At 36.1% G+C, this 22,958-nt stretch overlaps 1 pseudogene; it reads left to right on the top strand.

The window, feature by feature from the left end:
• Positions 1–18,603: 18,603 nt before the first annotated feature.
• Positions 18,604–19,196, top strand: LOC114204578 (large ribosomal subunit protein eL19 pseudogene; annotated as a pseudogene).
• Positions 19,197–22,958: the final 3,762 nt, after the last annotated feature.

The following is a 22,958-nucleotide window of genomic DNA, read 5'->3' as shown; positions in this document are numbered from 1 at the left end:
TGTTCAGGCAATTTACATATGCCTGTTTTGTGTTATAAAATTATAAGTTTAGTTCAAAATCATTGACTGAGTACCTAAATTGCCAGGCACAGTGATAGATTCTATGGATAAAATGGTAAATATGATGAACTCTGTCCCACCTCTCAAGGAACTTGTACCCAATGGAGATTTGGATTGTGTCAATCCACATTTTTTAAATATGCACTATATATGTGTAAAGTAGTGGAAGCCAGGATATCTGGAGATTGGTATAAATCTCTTTCCACCAACTAACTTCATGTTATGGATAGAAGCCACAGAAAGTCCAGGTTTGGTCTTTCTAGTTATCAACACTGCAAAGATGGAAACTTCCCCCCTCTTGAGGATAGCAAGCTCTTTGCTATGAAAGGTCTTCCAGCAGAGATTTGATGAGCTCTTGGGAGGATTGTAGAGCAGCATTTAAACATTAGTGAGTAGTCATCCTAAAAAAAAGGCAAGGTTTTCTTCCAAGCCTGAGGTCTTGTGACTTGACAAATGCTTTAACTTAATGTGCCTTAAATTTCTTCACCTTTTGAAATGAACTAAAATATTTTATCTATCTACATCATAGGATGGCTCTCTAAATACCTTGACAAATATATAGAGAGAGGTGTAAAATTGGTGAAGATGAGTAATTTGTCTTGCAAATTTTTTGCTTACTTATGGTTTTGTTTTTTAAAAAAGAAAATCAATTAGTTTATATACTTCTGCAAACTAAAAAAAAGGCTTGGGTTAGCTTTTTCTTGATAAAATTTCTTTTTTTATTACTGAAAAAAATCAATACAAACTCATTAAATTTACTTTTGTTATTAGTTTATTTAAGGTAATCTGGAGGGAAAATAAAAATAGATATTCGTATAGTCCTCTTAAGACAGATTTATTGGGGTGCCTGGGTGGCTCAGTCAGCTTAGGGTCTGCCTTCGGCTCAGGTCTTGATCCCAGGGTCCTGGGATTGAGCCCCACATCCGGCTCCCTGCTCAGCGGGAGGCCTGCTTCTCCCTCTCCCACTCCCCCTGCTTGTGTTCCCTCTCTTGCTGTCTCTCTCTCTGTCACATAAATAAATAAAATTTAAAATAAAACAGACTTATTATGGCCTATTATAATTTATATACAATAAAATCCCCCCTTATGACAATTAAATGAAGCAAATTTACAGAATTGTACATTCATAAACCAAATCTAATTTTAGAACTTTCTACCACCCAAAATATCCCTCAAATCTATTTGCAGTTACTCCTTATTCCAAACCCCAGGTCAAGAGAACCACTGATTTACTACTTACTGTTTTTATAGATTTATTCTTCCTGGAAGTTTCAGATGAATAGAGTCATATGCTCTAGTCTTGAGAGAATGGCTAGAGAATCACCTATGTTAGAGCATACATTCATATTTTACTCCTTTTTATTGTTGAATAATATCCCATGTATGGATGTACACATTTTGTTGGTCCATTCATCACTTGCTAGACATTTGCATTGTTTGCAGTTTTTTACTATTATGAATACCAGTGCTGTGAACATTCATGTGCAGGTCTTTTGTGGACATTTCTTGTAGGTAAGTAGATATCTAACAATATAATTACTGGAATGTATGATGAGCTTATGTTTAATATTTTAAGAACTTCCCTGTATTGCAAAGTGGCTATACATTTTACATTCTCACCAACAATGCATGAGGGTATTGGTTTCTCCACACCCTTAGCAGCACTTGGCCTTGTCAGTCTTTTTGATTATAGCGGTTCTAGTTGACATGTAGTTATATCTCATTGTGGTTTTAATTTCCATTTCCCTAATGACCAATGATATTGAACATCTTTTCAGTACTTATATATTTTTGATAAAATATTTATTTTAAATATTTATTCAGATCTTTTGCCCATTTTTTAATTGGGCTGTTTATGTTTTTACTATTAAGCTGAATAACTTATTTATATATTCTGGATTTAATTTTCTTAACAGGGCCATTGAGCAGAAGTTTTTTATTTTGATGAAGTCCAATTTATTACTTGCAGTTTGGGGAATTATGCTTTTGTTGTCTTTATTCAATTCTTACCTAACCTTGAGTATCACTGATTTCTTGTGTTTTTTTTCTCTTAGACATCCTATAGTTTTAGGCTTTACATGTAAGTCTGTGATCTATTTTGAGTTAATTTTTGCATTTAATATCCAGTAAGATTTAAGTGTTTTTTTTTCCTGGTTTTGTTTTTCGTTTTTGTTTTTCTTTACATGTGGAAATCCAAATGTTCCAGCACTATTTGTTGCAAAAAAAATCTGTGCTCTCTACTCAATTGCTTTTGCACCTTTGTTAAAAATCAGTTGTCTGTAACTGTTTGAATCAATTTCTGGGCAGTCTATCATGTTTCATTGATCTATTTGTCTGTCTTTATGCTAACCCCACACTGCTTTACTGTAGCTTCATAGAAGTTTTGAAATTGGGTAATGGAAGTCCTCCTATATTGTTCTTCTGTCAAATTTGCTTTGGCTATTCTATGTCAAATTTGCATTTCCATACAAATTCTAGTATCAACTTGTCAATTTCTAATAAGTTTTCTGGGATTTTTGATCAGGATTGTGTTGAGTCTATAAATTAATTTGGGGACAATTGGCTTCTTATTATTGAGTTTTCTGATTAATGAACATAGTATATTCTATATTTATTTAGGTCTTTAATTTCTCTCATCATTATTTTATAGCTTTCAGTGTACCAGTCTTTCACATTTTTTGTCAAATTTATCCCTAAAAATTTCATATTTTTAGATACTATTGTTAATGGCATTAGTTTTAAGTATAAATTTCTGATAGTATTGTGCTAAAAGGTGCAAGTAATTTTTTTTATATATTCCTGTTGAATCCTGTAACTTACATAAGCTCACTTATTAGTTTTAGTAGTTTTTTGGAGATTTCATCAGGTTTTCTACATAGATGATCATGGCTGTGAATAAAGAAATGTTAATTATTCCTTTCCAGTGTGGATGCCTCAGATTTCTTTGTATTTCCTTATTGCACTGGCTAGACCCTCCAGTAAAATGTTGACTAAAAGGGGTTAGAGCAGATGTCCTTGTCTTATTTCTAATCTAAGGAGGAAAGTACTTAGTCTTTCACCATGGTAGCTATAGGTTCATTGATGTTCTTTATCAGATTAAGAGAGTTCCCTTCTATCTCTACTTTGCTGAGAGTTTTTGTCAGGAATGACTGAAATTTTGTCAGATGCTTTTTCTGCATCTATTAAAATGATCATTATGGTTTTCTTTTTCTTTCTTTTCTATTTTTTCTAGTTTGTTAATATGGTGAATGATATTGATTGATTTTGAGATGTTAATCCAACTTCACAGTCTTAGGATAAACCAGTTGATCATAAGGTATTATGCTTTTTAGATATTGTCAGATTCAATTTGCTAAAATTTTGATAGAAAATTTTTATTTATGTTTATGAAGGATGCTAGTCTATATATATATTTTTTTATAATTGTTTGGTTTTGGTTAGCAGGATGTAGTATGAGTTGGGAAGTATTCTCTCATCTTTAATTTTCCTGGAATAGTTTGTGTAGAATTGATATTATTTCTTTTTAATAATTGGTAATATTCACTGGTATGCCATTTGGGCCTGGGGTTTTCATTGTGGGAAGATTTTAAACTATAAATTCAATTACTTTAATAAAATATGTAATTATCCATGTTATTTTTTACTTCTTGGTTGATCGTTTATGGTTAGTATCATTCAAAGAATTTATCAATTTCATCTAAGTTGTAGATTTTATTGGCATAAAGTTGTTTATGTTATTTATGTATTAATGTTCACACATCATCATTTTAATATCTGTAGAGTCTATTGTTACCAACCCTTTATTGATCCTGATATTGATAATTGTGTCTACTGTCTTTTTTTTCCCCTCATCATTCTGGCTAGAGGTTTATTAATTTTACTGATTTTTCTCAAAGATCCAGCTTTAGGTTTCATTGATTATTCTCTGTTGGCTTTTTGTTTTCTATTTCATTGTTTTTCACTCTAAATTTATTACTGCCTTTATTCTGCCTATGTTGGGCTTAACTCGATCTTTTCTTTCTACTTTCTTAAGATGGAAGCCAATGATGAATTCTTTTACCTTTTGTTAAAGAGTCTGAAGAGGACTGAAAAATAAACTCTGAAGAGGACTTTATTTTGCCTTCCTGTTGGATTCTGGGCATAGGATTCTGGGTTACCAGGGACTTTTTATTGTATTTTAGTTTTTAAAAGATGTTTCTCTACTTTAATTGTTTCTGATAAGAAGTTGATGTTATCTTTACATTTGTTACTCTGTAGGTAATGTGTCTATTCTCTGTTTGCTTTTAAGATTTTCCTTTTATCACTGGCTTTGAGCATTTTGATTATGATAGGAGCCTTGGTGTAGCTTTCTTCATATTTCTTGTACTTTGAGTTGATTGAGCTTCTTGGATATGTGGATTTATAATTTTTAACAAATTTGGGAACATTTCAAATATTATTTTTTTCCAATACTTTTTCTTTTCCCTCTGCTTTCCGTCCATTCAGGGATTTTAATTGAAATTATCCCATACTCACTGATACTTTGAACATTTTTAAAAATTATTTGTTCTGTGTTTCAGTTTTTATTGCTGTATCTTAAGTTCATGAATCTTTTCTTCTACAATGTTTAATCTGCAATTAACCACATCCAGTGTATTAGTCATCTCACACATTATAGTTTTCTTCTCTGGAAGTTTGATTTGGGTCTTTTAAAAAATATCTATGTCTCTTCTTAACTTTTAAATATATGGAATGCAGTTATAATGACTTTTAATGTTCTTGTCTGACAATTTTAACATTTATATCAGTTCTGGATCAGTTTTGATTGATTGATTTTTTTTTCTCATCATGGATTCTATTTTCTTTCTTCTTTCCATGACTAATAATTTTTTATTCGTTCTCAAGATTTGAATTTTATCTTGTTGGTGGCTAAGTATTTTTGTATCCTTATAAATATTATTTCGGTTTATTCTGTGACACAGTTAAGTTACTTGTGAACAATTTGATCCTCTCAGGCCTTGCTTTTTAGATTTATTATGTGGAACAAGAGCATGTTTATTCCAAGGCTAGTTATTTACCACTACTGAAGTAAGACTGTTTCAGTACTCTACACAATGCCCTGTGAATTATGAGAATTTTTAATCTGGCTGCTCTAAGAAAACAGAGTTTTTGATCTGATGATATGAGCCACATGTACTGTTCCCTTTAATCCTTATGGGTAATTCTTTCTCTAGCCTAGAGTAATTTCCTTATATTCATGCACTGAATAGCACTCAACTGAATATCTTAGGGGATCCTTTGCAAGTCTCTGAAATTCTCTCTGTGTATCTCTCTGCTCCCTAATACTTTCTCCTGAGAACTAACTACCTTGGTTTCCCCAACTTAGAAATTTGGCTGTCCCCTTTGGTTTCCCCCTCTCTGCCTCGTGCCCTGGAATCTTTTTCAAGGCAGTAAACTACGGCAAGGTTCACCTCATTTATCTTCTATCTCTCAATGGTCACTGTATTTTGTTGCCTGAGGTCTAGTCTTTTTGAAAAACATTTTTTATATTTTGCTCTTTTTTTGGTTAAAGGGTAAATTTGGCCCCCAATATCATCAACTTTGCAAAGCATAAGTCCCTCTCAATCATCTTTTGTAATAAAAGTTTCCTTACCTTCCAAGAGACAAAACAAGGGCTTATTTGGTCATATAATTTGGTATTTACACATTTGCTTGCTAAAGACACAATTTTCTAAGTTAATCTCTTGAGTTTTCTTGATCAATTTTCTAAAAAGTGGCAAAACATCTTTTCTTTAACCCCTATTGATCCTTTTAAGAAAACAACAATTTAATTGATAACATTCATTTTATTACACAGTTTTCAATTAGCCCTGGCAGCTTTCTTTTCTCTGCTTTTCTCCTTTATAACTTGACTGCAGTGCTAGCTGAGAAGCTCCATTCCTTCTGGCAAAGATGCCTCTGTGCAAAGGTTTTTGGGGATGCCTAGCCTAAAGATGGTGTCTTCCAGCAGCAATTTAAAATGTTGAGCTGAAAAGAGAGCCTAATTCATTTGATTTCTGATCTCTATGATAGCATATCCCTCCCTAAGCAGTGGGAGAGTCAAGGTCAGTTGCAGCTAATCATCGTAGAATTTGAACTTCAAAAAAATGGAAATAAAAGATTTTCACAGAGAGCCCTTATATCCTTTTGCTTCCTTTCCAAGACTACAAGAGCTTTTTTTTTTCAATCTTGGGGCAGAATGAAATCATTATTCAGCCTTATCCTAAGGGGGTAAGAATCTAGCTAAATATCCATTTAAAAAATATTTCCTTTTCTTAAATGTATATTCCTCAATGGATTTTGTGAGGATTACTGAGCTCCTGTTTTTGTTTTTGTTTTTCATTTTGTGTAAAATAGACCAGGCTCCTTAGAGGAAAGTAATTCAATAAAATACTTATCTAAAGTGTGAGGTTTAGAAGACATCTGTTTAAGAAGGCTAGACAAAGAGAAAAGGGAGGAAACGACTTACACATCAAGGATACTACATTTAAGCATGCCCACTCATTTTGTGGATGAAGATATACTGGCAAATCTATTAGGTTTGCAGAGAAGGCTTTGGGATCTGGGCCATGTTGCCTGGATTTAAATCCTGGTTCTTCCCTCTACTGGCTGAGCAATCTTGGCCAAGTTACATAACTTTTCTTTATCTCTATTTCCCCGCTGGTAAGTGGGAGTAGTGGTAGCACCTCTTTTATAGGTTTGATATGAAGATAATTCAAGTTAATATTTATAAAGCACTTAGAATAGTTCCTGGTATCCAGAAAGTACTATATAAATATCATATAAACTATGCATTTTAAAATATATTTACTGGGAAGTATAACCATTTGCTGACCCAAGAATCACTCCATGTTCCGAATTGTCATTTTATGCAAATGTTATGAAGGTTGAGCTCTATTGGGAAATGTAATTCAAATACCTATAAAAGGACTTGCATAGAAAAGTTTCTTGTCTCCTACTACAATAAATTAACAAAGCATTTTTTTTTCATGAAAAATATATTGAGGGCTTCCTGGATATTAAGCATAATGCAAGGTTCTAGGAATTTAAAGATGAAAAAAGCCCGAGTTTCACTTAAGGAGCATTGTAGTTAGCAGACCAATATGTGGATCATTTTAAAACAGTGTGCAGATGCAGTAGCAAGAATATCGCTAAGAAGTGCCAGATAAAAGTTTCTAACCCAGGTGTATGTGTATATGTAGAGGCAAGGGTTTGGAAAGTAGGTCAAAGAAAACCTGTTGGAGTTGGTGAATGTAAGTCAATCACACCATTAAGAGGGAAAGGGTGTTCCTGGCAGAGGGAGAGAAACAGCATTGTGGTTCAGGGTACAAAGTAAGTCACATGTTCAGCACTGCTGGAGCTTGGTAAGAAAGCTGCGGCTCTGCAATTTTGTGTACATTACCCTCTTTTGCTAACAGTTTTTACCAGTGATCTCTTTAGATAGGGCAGTGTTGTCTTTAAAGAGCTAATAAGCAAGTAAAGGACTGTGGTTGCCAGGGTGGAGGCTGGGTTCTGCAGGTTGACCATATCCTATTGGGTCATTCTAGGTTCTGGAACTGTACTCAAGCTCCGAAGTTCAAGACACAATTTTATTACATCTCTGACAGCTGAACTGAGTCTCAGGGTAGATACATAATAACTAGATTCATAAGAAGCTGATTTTCAACCAGATATCATATTATGAATACACTCAGAACTCTAAACAAGATACAATGCATGGAAAAATATCAAATATATTTTTTATTAAAAATCAACATGTGGGGCGTCTGGGTGGCTCAGTCAGTTAAGCGGCTACCTTTGGCTTAGGTCATGATCCTGGGGTCCTGGGATGGAGCCCTGCATCTGGCTCCCTGCTCAGTGGGGAGTCTGCTTCTCCCTCTCACTCTGCTTCTCCCTGCCCCACTCGCTCTTACTCTCTCTCCCTCTCTCTCAAATAAATAAAATCTAAAAAAAAATCAATGTGTAAAAGTTGTTTTACTAGAGAATAAAACCATGAATTTTGAAAAAGAATTATAACAAGGATTTAGAGCTGTTAAGATTTATTGATTCAGGTGGGACTTGTGATGACTCTTAAAGAATGGGTAGATTAATCAAGTGGTGACACAGGAGACATTTTAGAAAAGGAAAAGTATGAGAAAAAGCAGAGATGGAAATGAGGGGTATATATGTGTGTTGTTGTTGTTGTTGTTGAAGAGCAGCCTATAATAAGTAGTCCTATTGGTAGGGAGAGTGTTCCTGTTATAAAATATAAGTAAATATGTTTGAATGGGTAAAAACAGCTACCATATATAAGTCCTCATAATGCTAAGTGTCCTGCATAAATTATCTCATTTAATTCTTAATCAAAAACCTGTGAAGTGGGTACTACTATTTTCGTCTCAATTGTACAGATGAGGAAGCTGAGGCTTAGTTCCTAAGGTCACACAACCAGTGAATAATGGAGTCAGGATTGGTATGGAGAAAGATTGGCTACTGAGTCTAAGCTACTTCCGCAAGAGAATCAGGACACATATTTCAGGGTCTTAATTATAAGAAAGACAAATTCTGACTTGCCTTAAGGTGACAGAGCTCATTATAGTTCTCTGAGTGATTTGGGATGAGCTCATGAAATCAGTGGGAAGAAGGGGATGAATGTGAGGACAAGTCAACAGTAGAAAGTATCACCATTTCTTATCTGTCCCTGCATTTTTGGCTTTACTACTGACACATGTTTTGGATATGTAAAAAGTTGAACAGTATAGACTGCCCTCACCCCAACACCACTCATTTTTCTCTCGAGATCTTTCTGGTTTAGCTGTAGGAACTAGACTGGGCCCCATTTGTGGGTATTTTAAGAGGTTTAGGTAATTTGGTCAGCTGAGAGGAGATTATTTTGTAAACCAAGAAAGCAAGTGAATAATACCCCCTATATCTGGAATGGATGTAATTTGTTCCTGAAACATGCATCATACTTACCTTAAGTCTTATGTGAACTGGCTATAATTCAAGATATGCCATCATTTTTATGAACACATACCATAACCTCAAACATGTTTCCTATCTGCTAAGTATGACAGTATGATCTGACATCTGACTTTCTGTTTTCTTCTTCCACTTACACCTTAGCTCTTAATGAAATCTCACTACACTGATGGTCTTTTTGGATGATTCATGCTTTTAATTTTTCTCAAAGATTCAAATATGCTTTGACATTGGTAATTCCATAAATCAATAAAAGAAGTAGATAAATTAGTCCAAGCAACAATTTCGACTGCAGCAGACAGAAATAGTTTACTAACTCTCTAGTCAACCCAATTCAGAAAAACATATTCTTGTTTAAAAAGGAAAATGACATTTGCAAATATTTTCTCCCATTCTGTCGGTTGTCTTTTGGTTTTGTGGATGGTTTCTTTTGCTGTGCAAAAGCTTTTTATCTTGATGAAATCCCAGTAGTTCATTTTTGCCCTTGCTTCCCTTGCCTTTGGCGATGTTTCTAGGAAGAAGTTACTGCGGCTGAGGCCAAAGAGGTTGCTGCCTGTGTTCTCCTTTAGGATTCTGATGGACTCCTGTCTCACATTCAGGTCTTTCAACCATTTGGAGTCTATTTTTGTGTGCAGTGTAAGGAAATGGTCCAGTTTCATTCTTCTGCATGGGGCTGTCCAATTTCCCCAACACCATTTGTTGAAGAGACTTTTTTCCATTGGACATTCTTTCCTGCTTTGTCAAAGATGAGTTGACCATAGAGTTGAGGGTCCATTTCTGGGCTCTCTATTCTGTTCCATTGATCTATGTGTCTGTTTTTGTGCCAGCACCATACTGTCTTGATGATGACAGCTTTGTAATAGAGCTGGAAGTCCGGACTTGTGATGCCGCCAGCTCTGCTTTTCTTTTTCAACATTCTTCTGGCTATTCGGGGTCTTTTCTGATTCCATACAAATTTTAGGATTATTTGTTCCATTTCTTTGGAAAAAGTGGATGGTATTTTGATGGGGATTGCATTGAATGTGTAGATTGCTCTAGGTAGCATTGACATCTTCATAGTGTTTGTTCTTCCAATCCATGTGGTGTTATGCTGAGTGAAATAAGTCAATCGGAGAAAGACATGTATCATATGATCTCACTGATATAAGGAATTCTTAATCTCAGGAAACAAACTGAGGGTTGCTGGAGTGGTGGGGGGTGGGTGGGATGGGGTTGCTGGGTGATAGACATTGGGGAGGGTATGTGCTATGGTGAGCGCTGTGAATTGTGCAAGACTGTTGAATCACAGATCTGTACCTCTGAAACAAATAATGAAATAAATGTTAAGAAAAAAAAAGAAGAAAATAGAAGGAGGGGAATAATGAAGGGGGGTAAATTGGAGGGGGAGATGAACCATGAGAGATGATGGACTCTGAAAAACAAACTGAGGGTTCTAGAGGGGAGGGGCGTGGGGGGATGAGTTAGCCTGGTGATGGGTATTAAAGAGGGCACGTTCTGCGTGGAGCACTGGGTGTTATGCACAATGAATCATGGAACACTACATCAAAAACTAATGATGTAATGTATGGTGATTAACATAACAATAAAAAATTTAAAAAATAAATAAAAAGGAAAATGACATATATATTCCTTCTCTTTAGATTCTACTGTCTCTGAAATTTTCTGTAACAAGAACAACAAAATAAGCATGCTTTTGGTATATATATATATATATAGCTAAACCTTTTGGTATATATATGCATATATATGTATATATATAGCTAAACCTTAAAACTCTATGAGCAGTATTATTGCCAAAAGTAATTAAGTCATTCAGATTTTGACCATATAGAATATAGTTATAATAACTGTTTTAATGTTCTTTTTCTATGAATTCTTTCATCTATGACATTTCAGAGGCTGTTTCTATTGATTAATTTTTTTTCCTTCAGAATGGGTCATATTTCCCCACTTATTTGCATATCTTTAATTTTTGATTGAATTCCAGACATGAATTTTATGTCTTTGAGTGCCAATATTTTGTTTTCTTTTAAATATTCTTGAGCTTTACTTCAGGTTGCAGTTAAATTACTTAAAAAGAGTTTGGTCTCTTATGATGTTCCTTTTAAGCTTAGTTAAGTGAGATCAGAGTCGCCTTTAAACGTAGGGCTGAATATTCCTCACTGCTGAGGAAGTACTTTTCTGAATACTCTATGTAATGCCTTTTGCATTATGAGTTTTTTTTTTTCTATTCTAACTGGTGAGATTATGAACTATTTTCAGCTCTGTGTGAACTCTGGAGATTGTTCTCCCTGCTCCTTTCTGTGGCTCTCTTTCTGCTTCAGGTGGTCTCTTCATACACGGGTGCCCATCAACACCCGGCTGAAAAGTCAAGGAAAACCCTCAGTGAATCTTCAGATATCTCTTTCTCTCTCTCTCTCTTTCTCTCTCTTTCTCCCACCCTCCCCCTCCCCCTCCCTCTTTTACCCTTTCTCTCCTCCTCCTTTCCCTCTCTGCAGGTCTTCTCTCTTTGTGCAGCTTTTTCCTATCCAGTATTTTTCCCTGCAAATTCTATCCAGTGTGTCTTCTCAATTTCTTACCTCTGTCTCCTAGTCTCAGGAGGCCCTCAGTCTCCCTGCACTGTGGCCTGGATACACTCTGATGACAGTAAACTGGGGAAATACCATGGCTCACCTTGTTCCTTTCCCATTTCTCAGAGATCACTTTTTTGTGCTATTTGTTGTTCAATGTCTAAAAGCTGTCGCATATATTTAGACTGGTATTTTAGTTGTCTAAGGATGGAGAATAAATCTCGTCCTGGTTACCTGTCTTGGTTGGAAGCAAAAATCCAGTTATTCAGATTTTAGATCTGCCAAACTATAATATAAAAATTGAAAACTCATGGAGCGTACAGTAAATTATGAGAGACTTCATTGTGCTCAAAAGTGTATCTGGAATCATTTAGATGTTTTATAAGCCCTGTGAGCAGAAACGTGGATCTCTTCTAGGTCCTTATTATGTCTCTGCATTGCAAAAATTGATATTCCAAAATTCTGTTGAACTACAAATCAAATTTTTGTAAGGAGGAATGAGCCAAAAACAGAAACAAAAACAAAAAACTATTAACTACATTTGGAACCAAAACAGTGGTGATATGTATGTTTATATACACGCAAACATGTACATGTTTTGTTTTGAGTGGTGTTCTAACTGATAACTGACAATAAAATGTTTGGGTATAATAGATTTTATGATTGGTTGGATTCTTGGTTAAATTAACATTAATTTGATATGTCTTGTTCTATGCCTTGTGTTGAAAGTCTTTCTAATATTTTATTTATTTACCTGGTAAATAAAGAAAATTCAGGAACACTTGGGTGGCTCAGTCTGTTAAGCCTCTGACTCTTGATTTCAGCTCAGGTCATCATCTCAGGATCATGAGATTGAGCCCTGTGTCAGGTTCTGTGCTCAGCGTGGAGTCTGCCTGAGATTCTTTCTCTCCCTCTTCCTCTGCCTTTTCCCACCCCATGCATGTGCTCTCTCTCTTTCACTCTCTCTCTCTCTCAAATAAATAAATATATGAATATTTTAAGAAAAGAAGAAAATTCAGTGTAATTTAGTATTTCTCATGTACCTATGATTCTGGCAGTATTTCCAGGTCATGGTGTTGAACATTAATAACCACTTTGTCCTACAGTAGATGTGACCAATATAGTTTAACAGGAGCTCAGTTGTCAATGCACTGATTGGATAAAAGATATCTAGCATCTAGAAAACTGAACACAAACATATTCTTGAATAAAGCCCAGCATATATTCAAGGGAAGTTCCCAGGAGAGCCAGTAGAAAAGGTCCTGGCTAGTGGGGATTTGACAACTAGGAATCTCACAGAATGCAATAGGTGATTTGCAAGTAAAAAGAGATTTGTCAGTAAATGGAGAAATGTTCCAGATCTAGGAAGACTGTGAACTTTGGAAGGTCGGGGTATAAGTCATTTGGGCAGACACATGGGAGTTAGAACTTTAGTCTCTGAAGAAAATGGAGTAGAGAGGTACAGTCAAGGTCCTTTTCTTCAAGGAGCTGGGGGAATGAGAGGAGGGAACCTAGATAAAAAACAAGGAGTTAATATCCAAAATATATAAAGAACTCATACAATTCAATAGAAAAAAAACTGATTAAAAAGTGGCCAGAGGATCTGAATAGACATTTTTCCAAAGAAGACATACAACTGGCCAACGGATATATGAAAACATGCTCAACATCAGGGAAATGCGAGTCAATACCATAATGAAAGAAGCAAAATCTCACACCTGTCTGAATGGTTATTATAAAAAAAAACAAGAAATAAGTGATGCTGAAGATATGGAAAAATGGGAACCCTCATGCACTGTTGGTGAGAATGTAAATTGGTGCAGCCACTTTGGAAAACAGTATGGAGATTCTTCAAAAAAATTAAAATAACTTCCATATGATCTAGTAATTTCATTTCTGGGCATTTAGCTGAAGGAAACAAAAACTCTTAACTCAAAAAGATGCAGCATTATTTATAATGCTAAGACATGGAAGTAACCTAAGTGTCTATCAGTGGATGAATGGATAGAGAAGAAGTTTATATATATATATATATATATATATATATATATATATATATATATACGATGAAAGATTATTCAGCCTTAAAAAAATAATGAAATCTTGCAATTTGCAACAACATGGATGGACCTTGAGGGGCATTGTGCTAAGGGAAATAAATCAGACTGAGAAAGACAAAAATTATATGATTTAATTTATATGTGGAACCAAAACAAACAAACCACCCAAATTCATAGATACAGAGCTTGGTGGTTGCCAGAGATGGGGAGTAGGGTGTGAAATGAGTGAAGGGGGTCAAAAGGTACAAAATTCCAGTTATGACATGCATAAGTCTTGGGGATATACTGTGTAGCATAGTGACTATAAGAGTACTGTACTATATTTTCAAAAATTGCTAAGAGAGTAAATCTTAAAAGTTCTCACCACAAGAAAAAAATATATAACTATGTGTGGTGATGGACATTAACTAACATTGTGGTGATTATTTAGCAAAATATACATATATCAGATAAAATTGCCAGACAGCTAAAACTAATATGACACCTGAAATGTATATGTCAATTATATCTCAATTTTTTAAAAAAGAGGAAAAATGCTTAGTAATATTAGGAAATTACTTGGGTAAAGGGGTACTTGCTATAAGGCTGAGGATTTCCCCCAGAACTTTGCCTAAGGCTGTGGAGTTGAACTACTTAGTTTTGAGTAGGCTCAAACCTGAACATGTAAATGACTTTAGACACCAGTGTGAGACTCTTCAGAGGCAGTGAACCAAGCAGAGTATTATAATATTGGAGGATTTGCTGAATGTGCCATTCTAGACCTTTAGATCAATTCAGTGCAACTCCACAAACATACACTGAGAGGGTATTAAAAAGATGTCAGAGGTGTGTCATACTGGGCTAATCTGTCTAGCCTGCTCACAAAATTCTTCTGTATTAGCTCTCCTTGTGTTTCTAGTCTTCAAATCTTTCAACTACATGCTCCCAGTTTCATTTCTTTTGGTACTTGCCTCCTTGCCCTTGATTACTGTTCTTGTTTGGGCTAGTCTTTTCAAATATGTTGGGCCTCCCTCCAGGACATGGATTTGGAAATTCATTTCTGATCCTTTGCACATGGAGATCTTATATGCCATGCCATGAAGGGTCCCATGGGACTAACTGGTGTGTGTCCTTTAACCACTTGATAAGCAGTCTTTGACCCTGAGTTATATACTAGAAATGACTTGTTGAATAAATCCCTGATATGGATCTGTTCTCTTTCATGCAATTCAATTGTCTTACATTAAACATCTCTTAGGAGCCAGGGCACAGGTCTACACGAATGATTAAGACTCAGTCTCCACAACTGGGAAGGTTGGAGCCTTAAGGTGAGGTACACACAGATAACAGATAATTACATTAGAGTGTGATGTTTGCTATGAAGAAATCTAGGGTGTCTTTGCTAAGAAGAGGAGGGCATTTAACAAAGGAAGGAGACATTTATCCCAGGTGGAGGGTAAAGGGAAGGGTAGAAAGCATAGGGGTGAGTGATCTTGTCATTTCTTTTTCTTAACAAAATGAGTGCAGATAAAGTCTCATCAGATGAAGTTTTACCATATGATCATAAGAAGTACAATTAAGTATAAAATACTTTAAGTGGGCAATTTTCATCACACTTTCATCTTGGGGTGTGGTTAGAGCCTAGTTTCAAGAATTATCACCCATTTATGGCTCTGGATATGATTTCTAGCTCTGCAATTTAGTGGCTGTATTCACTTCTCTGAGCATTGGTGTCCCCATGTGTGATTATAGATAATAGTTACTCTGCAAGTGTGTCAGTTATCAAGTTACTGTTTCTCAGTTCCATATGCATCCTTTAATACATGCTCTGTGATAAAGGGATTCCTTTAGGCATTAAATTGGGCACAATGTTAAGTTTTCTTGATAGAGGGTATTAGAAGGACATTGAGGAGGAAGAGGTTTCTTGGGATTTCTGGTGTGGGCTGGGGAGATCAGCAGTGTGGATGTGATGACATCTGGTGGAGCCTGTCTCAGTGATAGGCCCAGAATGCCATCCTTTTGTGATTTTGCAGCTCTGGGTGATGATATCCTTTCTGCAGACCTCTCCACATGGAACCCAGAGCTCTATGCAGGCTGCATGCAGCCACCATGGACAGAGCATCACATAACAGGTAGTGTCTCTTCTGCAGGTTTCCTGCATCCCTCATACTCAGAAGGCCTCTTCCTTGGCCAGCACCTAGACTCCCATTGCATCCTGTGGCCAGTTGCTAAGAGCCTGCTCTCTGCGCATACTCTGGAAGGTGTTCTGCTGTTTGCCCAGCAGCTCCAGACCTGCTCCAGCCTGGCCAAATCAGCAAATTTCTCTGCTGTCCTGTGACTAAACCATACCTACTCCAACAAGGTCTGATCTTCCTTCAAGTTTGTCCTTCCTTGGATACTCTCCCTCAGCCTTGGTTTACTATACAGGGTTTCTTCTGATCTTACAGTTATTCTTTTATCTTAGTTTAATTATCCTTTATATCAACTGCCCCTGTTTAAACCACTGTGCTGTTTCTGTCTCCTGATTGGACCCAGACTGCTACAGCAGCAAGTTTATCATAAGGATTACACGAAACAACATTTGGCATATAAATGATAGCAATTATAGCTAATCATGTTTCTTCTTCCCTCTCTCATAACACAAACCCAAAAGTTTTTTTAATAAGAATGCGTGTGTAGGGTGGTGTGGGTTGCGTCGGGGGGTGGTATGGGGGAGGGTGTGTATGTGTATTTGAGATCTGGTATGTATGTGTGAGACTCTGTGTTTACAAAATGCTAGCTGTGCTTCTCCTTATTCAGTGTTCTACTGTCAGCTATTACAAGAAGTGTAGAATTTAGATTTGGAAGGCAGCTTTAAGATCATCTAGTCCAACTGCACATAAAGAAATTAATAGGAGGCTAAGATTCTTATTCAAGGTCACACAGTTAGTTCTGGGTGGAACCTGTATTATAAGAAGCCATCAATCCTGAGGACATGTCCAGGAGTTTTCTCTATAGCTGGAATTCACTCTCCAAACAAGTTTAAAATACAGAGTAATCTAGATGGCTGTATTAGTTTTCTAGGGCTGCCATAACAAATCACCACAAGCTGGGTGGTTTAAAACAGCAGAAATTTATTCTCTTACAGTTCTGTAGACCATAAGTTCAAAATCTGGCAGGGCTCTGCTTTCTCTGCAGGTCCAGGAGAGAATTGTTCTTTGCCTCTTCCAGATTCTGGTGGCCATCTGCATTCTTAGACTTGTGGCTACATCACTGCTTCTGTCTTCATATTGTCTTTTCTTCTATGTGTTTGATTTCTTCTCTTTATGTCTCTTATAAAGACACTTGTCATTTAATTTAGGACCCACCTGCATAATCCAAAATTATCTTCTCAAGATCCTTAATTACATTTGCAAAAACCTTTTTTCCAAATAAGGTAATATCACAGCTTCTAGGGTTTGGGACATAGACATATCTATTTTGTGGCCACAATTCAGCCCACTACAGTGTTTTTTAAAAAAATAAATTTAGATTCCCAAGTCACCATGATTTATTACTCCATTAGCTCAGTTAATAAATCTAGATATGTTTTTCTAATAGTTATTTATTCCATGGGCATATTACTTAATGAAGTGATTTGCTTAGGTCTTGTAATAACAGTCATGCTATGTGAACTTCACTTGGGAAACATTTAGTCTTTTCACTATTATGCATTATAGCCAAGTGTTTCATGTTACAACAGGCCGATCCTAATACAAACTCATGTATGGTGGGGGAGTAGGCAATGACAAAATATAATATACCCTAAATTAATATTTTCCCCACACAGTCAGCCAGGTGCTTCCTTCCACTAAAATTTGGGGCTAGTTAATATTTAGAGAATATACTTGAACCTCTGAGAGCTTGCATGAGGTATTAAGATGTCTGGGAAGAATTGGTGTCAGTAATCACACGGACTAACCTGTTTGGTATACTCTATAGATGTTTAACCACCAAATTCCTTCAGAGGTTCAAACATATCCATTATTTCTGTATGTGTTAAACTGACGTGCTGTAGAAGATTTCCTCCTATATTCCATAGTTTTTCCCCTTTTTATTCCTCTTATATCACCTCATAGTAATCCCATTTAGGTAGAAGTGTTTTTTAAATTAAATGAGATTTATTTTGAACATAATAATTGGCACTGCTTGAGCATTAAGACTGTGTGCTCTGGTTATGAAAGAAGGAGAAAGACATGTTTCTCACATAGAAAAATTGCTTAAAAGATATGTTTTAGATTCAGGAGAATACCTCAATTATTACTAATTAATTCTGGAATGTAGACAGCTGGGAATGTAAGGAAACTACCCCTTCCCACCACCCAAACTGGGTACAACTCCATAATATTATGTCCTCTATTAGGTCATTTTGTTCTATTTCTTACTGGGACTGGTGATAAAGAAGGGGTATGATTTTTAAAAAATTTATTGGTGGCTATCTTTTCTTCCCCATATGTTTGTGTTTATTATTTGAGGATATCCTGGGAGTGATGACTTTTTCTAAGCCAATTTTAGGACTTTTAAGATACAAAGTTGAATTGACTAAAAACTAAATTCAGATGATTGTATTGGTCAAACTAAATGTCAAAGCACAAAAAAATGTATCTTCTTTTCTTGCAATAGCTAAAAACAAAAACTAAAACTAAACCCTGCCTTCCAGAAAACAGAATTCCCTACATAGTCTATTTCCCATTTTTTTTCTGTCTGAGTTAGATGACACTGAATATCACCAATTATTCTTATATATGTTTTCTAACAAGAAAAACTCAGAATCTCTTCTCCATGCACATAGAATCGAAAGACCTCAATCAAGGACAAAGCCACGAGTATTTGTTCTTGACACACAAATGCCTTGGACATCTGCCCTCTTTCTGGCTAAGGGGCTCTCTTGAAACACAAAGCCCTTTTGCTTTCCTTTTGCCACTGCAAGCACAGCCATGAGCATGCTCAGGTTTCAGAAGAGGCTTGCCTCCAGTGTCCTCCATTATGGCAAAACAAAGGTCTGGTTGAACCCCCAATGAGAGCAATGAAATCTCCAATGCCAACTCCTGTCTCCTGTCAGCAGATGTGGAAACTGAACAAAGATGGACTGATATCTGGAAGCTTGTAACTGTCCATTCCCAGGCTTGGTGCCAGAAAAAATGCTTTGCCCCACCAGAAGGCAGGCATATGGGCATTGGTAAGAGAAAAGGTAGTGCCAAGTCTTGAATGCCTGAGCAGGTAACCTGGATGAAAAGGATGAGAATTTTGCCCCAGCTGCTCAGAAGATATCAAGAATCTAAAAAGATTTACTGCTGTGTATCACATCCCGTTCTTGAAAGTAAAGGGTAATGTATTCAAAAGCAAGCAAATTCTCCTGGAACATATCCATAAGCTAAAGGTAGACAAGGCTCACAAGAAGCTTCTGGCTCACCAAGCTGAGGCCTGCAGATCTAAGACCTTAGGATGCAAGAGCTATGAAGAGCAGCTTTAGGGCAAGAAGGAGGAAATTATCAAGATTCTGTCCAAGGGGGAAGAGGCCAAGAAATAAAACTCCCTTTCTTTTGTCTGTATATAGTGACCTCAGCAATTACATGGATCAGTTACTTAATAAAACAGACCTTTATCTGGAAAAAAAAAAGATACAAAGCCCTTTTAATTCTTATGATTTCAGATGGAAAGTCTCTATCAGAATGTTCTCTAACATCTGCAAATATCTTTTTCCACAGGAAGATGTTGACAGACAACAGCAAAAGCAGTAAGTGAGAGATTGGAGGGCACCTGGCAGGGAGCAGCTACTTGTGTTTCAGAACCTGGAAGGCTTCTTGGTCTTGTCATGTTCACAGCTCAGTTGATGAGTGGATCTCCAGGAAGATGAGAAAGGGATGGGTCAGAAAATGGAGGTTCTTCAGCTTGACTAAAGGATGCTGGTTATATTTTCTAGTACTATATTCTCGGCCCCTTGCCTTCCCCTTTTCTTTGGCCCTATCTTTTTCCTTTTCTATCCTGGCCATAACCCTTCCACATAATCCTTCCCCTTCCACTGCACACTAGAAAACTCTAAGCATTCATTCATTCAACAAATATTAATTGGGTTTAATTATGTTCTCTATACTATGTTAGATGATGGATATAAAATAATGGATAAACAAAATGCTAGTTCACATGGAGCTTCTGGTCTAGCAGTTAAATTAGATTCTGAACTAATAGTTATGTGTTTCACAAGGTGGAAGAGTTTTTCACCAGAATTCTAGAAGGCTGTTCCCTATAAGGGAAGATCCTCAGTAAAGTAGACCATATTCCACAGCTAGGGCTGAGTATAGGAGGTAGGGTCCCAAGCAGAGTGGCAAAGTAGAGGGGGTGGAGCTAAAAAGGAAGCACATAAACAGTAAAGGGACTGGGAGAAAGGAAAAATTTTGTAGCTGCTTAAATTGAGAAGTTTTAAAGAGATAGACAAGTATCTAAAGTGTTTTCTTGGAAAGCTCTCTGCATGACACACTATATAAATCCCCTGGGCTTTTAAGGTAAAGCAAATAAAAGTAGTTGTTTTTAAAATTATTCTTCTAGGTTTCTATATTGCAATTTTCATTTGTGTTTGTGTTTCTGGGTAACAACATAAGATGAGTGCAATGCCTAAGAAAAATACAGACGTTAGACTAGCCCACAAAAGGTAGGGTCAGGGGGCCTGTCCCCCCATCAACTCATTATCATCTCTCTCTACCTTTATCTTTGGTAAGTAAATGTGTAGAACTTTGTTATACAATTGAAGCAAATTGTTATCAGCTTAATATAGACTGTTTAAACTATAAGATGTATTATGAAAGTCTCATGGTAATCACAAAGCAAAATCTATAATAAATACAAAAAGTAAAGACAAAGAATCAAGGCTAACACTACAAAAATAATCAATTCATAAAGAAAGACAGTAAGGGGGGGGAAAGAAACAAAAGAACTATAAAACAATCAAATGGCAATAGTAAGTCTTTATCTATCAATAATTACTCTAAATGTAAATGGCTTACATTCTCCAACTAAAAGACAGAAGTGGCCGAATGGATTTAAAAACTCAACTATATTCTTCCTGCAAGAGACTTACTTAAGCTTTAGGGACACTTAGAGGCTGAAAATGAAGGGATAGGGAAAGGTATTCCATGCAAATGGAAACCAAAAGAGAGAAGGAGTAGTTATATTTATATGGACTTTATATGGACAAATGGACTTTAAATCAAAAGCTCTAACAAGAGACAAAGAAGGTCATTATATAATGATAAAGGGGTCAATTCGTCAAGAGGATATAACAATTTAAATATGTATGTACCTAATATTGGAGCACCTAAGCATATTCAACAATTACTAACAAATCTGAAGGCAGAAATAGACAGCAATGCAGTGATAGTAGGGGACATCAATACCCTACTTTCAACGATGGATAGATTATCCAGACAGAAAATCAATAAGGAGACAATGGACTTGAACTACACTTTAGACCAAATGCACCTAACAGACACATACAGAATATTCCATCCAGTAAGCCCCAGAATACATATTCTTCACAAGTGCACATGGACCCTTCTCCAGATTAGATATGTTAGGCCACAGAACAAATCTTAAGAAATTCTCTCCACCTCTACTCAGCATAGTACTGGAAGGCCTAGCCAGAGCAATTAGGCAAGAAAAAAAAAAATGAAAGGCATCCAAATTGGAAAAGAAGAAGTAACCATCTGTTTGCAGATGACATGATCTTATATATGGAAAACCCTAAAGGCTTCACTGCTACAAATAATAAATAAATTCAGTAAAGTTGCAGGATACAAAATCAACATACACAAATCTGTTGTGTTTCTATACACTAACAACAAACTATCTGAAAGAGAAATTAAAAAAGGAATCCCATCTACAGTAGCATCAACAACAATAAAATATTTAGGAATACATTTAATCAAGGGTGTTAAAGACCTGAAAACTATCAGACATTGATGAAATAAACTGAAGAAGACACAAGTAAATAGCAAGAAATCTCATGTTCTTAGATTGGAAGAAATAATATTGTTAAAGCAGCCATACTACCCAAGGTGATATATAATACAACCCCTACCAAAATTTCTTTTTTTTTCTTTTTTTTTTTAAGATTGTATTTATTTATTTGACAGAGACACAGCAAGAGCAGGAGCACAAGCAGGGGGAGTGGGAGAGGGAGAAGCAGGCTTCCTGCCGAGCAGGGAGCCTGATGTGGGACTCCATCCCAGGACCCTGGGATCATGACCTGAGCCGAAGGCAGACACTTAACAACTGAGCCACCCAGGCGCCCCAACAACCCCTATCCAAATTTCAATAATATTTTCCAGAAATAGAAAAAAACTATCCTAAAATTTGTATGTAACCACAAAAGATCCTGAATAGCCAAAGCAATCTTGAGAAAGGACAAAACTAGTGGTATCACATTTCCTGATTTCAAACTATATTACAAAGCTACGGTAATAAAAAAAAAACAGTATGGTCCTGGCATAAAAACAGGCACATAAACCAGTGGAACAGAATAGAGAGCCCAGAATAAACCCATGCATATACAGTCAATTAATCTTTGACAAGGGCACCAGGAATACACAGTGGGGAAAAGATGGTCTCTTCAATAAAACTAGATATCCACCTGCAAAGGACTGAAACTGGACTTCTATCTTATACCACTCACAAATGTTAACTCGAAATGGGTTAAACATAAGACCTGAAACAATAAAACTCCTAGAAGAAAGCATAGATGGTAAGCTCTTTGACATTGGTCTTAGCAATGATTTTTTAAATCAGACACCAAAAGCACAAGCAACAAAGGCTAAAATAAGTGGGTCTACATCAAAGTAAAGAGCTTCTGTGCAGCAAAGGAAACAATCAGTTAATTGAAAAGACAACCTATAGAATGGGAGAAAATACTTACAAACCATATATCTGATAGAAGGTTCATGTCCAAAATGTATAAACAACTCATAAATCTCAATAGCAAAAAAGCGAATAATACAATTACAAAATAAGCAAAGGACCTGAATAGACATTTTTCCAAAGAAGAAATAAAAGTGGCCAATGGGTACATGTAAAACATGCTCAACATCACTAATCATCAGGGAATTTCAAATAAAAGCCACACCGAGATATCAGCTCACACCTGTTAGGATAGCTATTATCAGAAGACAAGAGATAACAAAAGTTGGTTAGGATGTAATAAAAAGGGAACAATTGTGCATTGTTGGTGGAAATGTAAATTGGTGCAGCCACAGTGGAAACCACTGTGGAGTTTCCTCGAAAAACTAAAAAGACAGCTACC

Source organism: Eumetopias jubatus, unplaced genomic scaffold, assembly GCF_037043125.1.
Source record: "Eumetopias jubatus isolate StellerSeaLion01/CBP00866 unplaced genomic scaffold, mEumJub1_p1.0 scaffold_6, whole genome shotgun sequence".
Classification (NCBI taxonomy): domain Eukaryota; kingdom Metazoa; phylum Chordata; class Mammalia; order Carnivora; family Otariidae; genus Eumetopias; species Eumetopias jubatus.
Note: the sequence above shows the minus strand (reverse complement) of the source record. Positions and strands in the feature narration are given on the sequence as shown.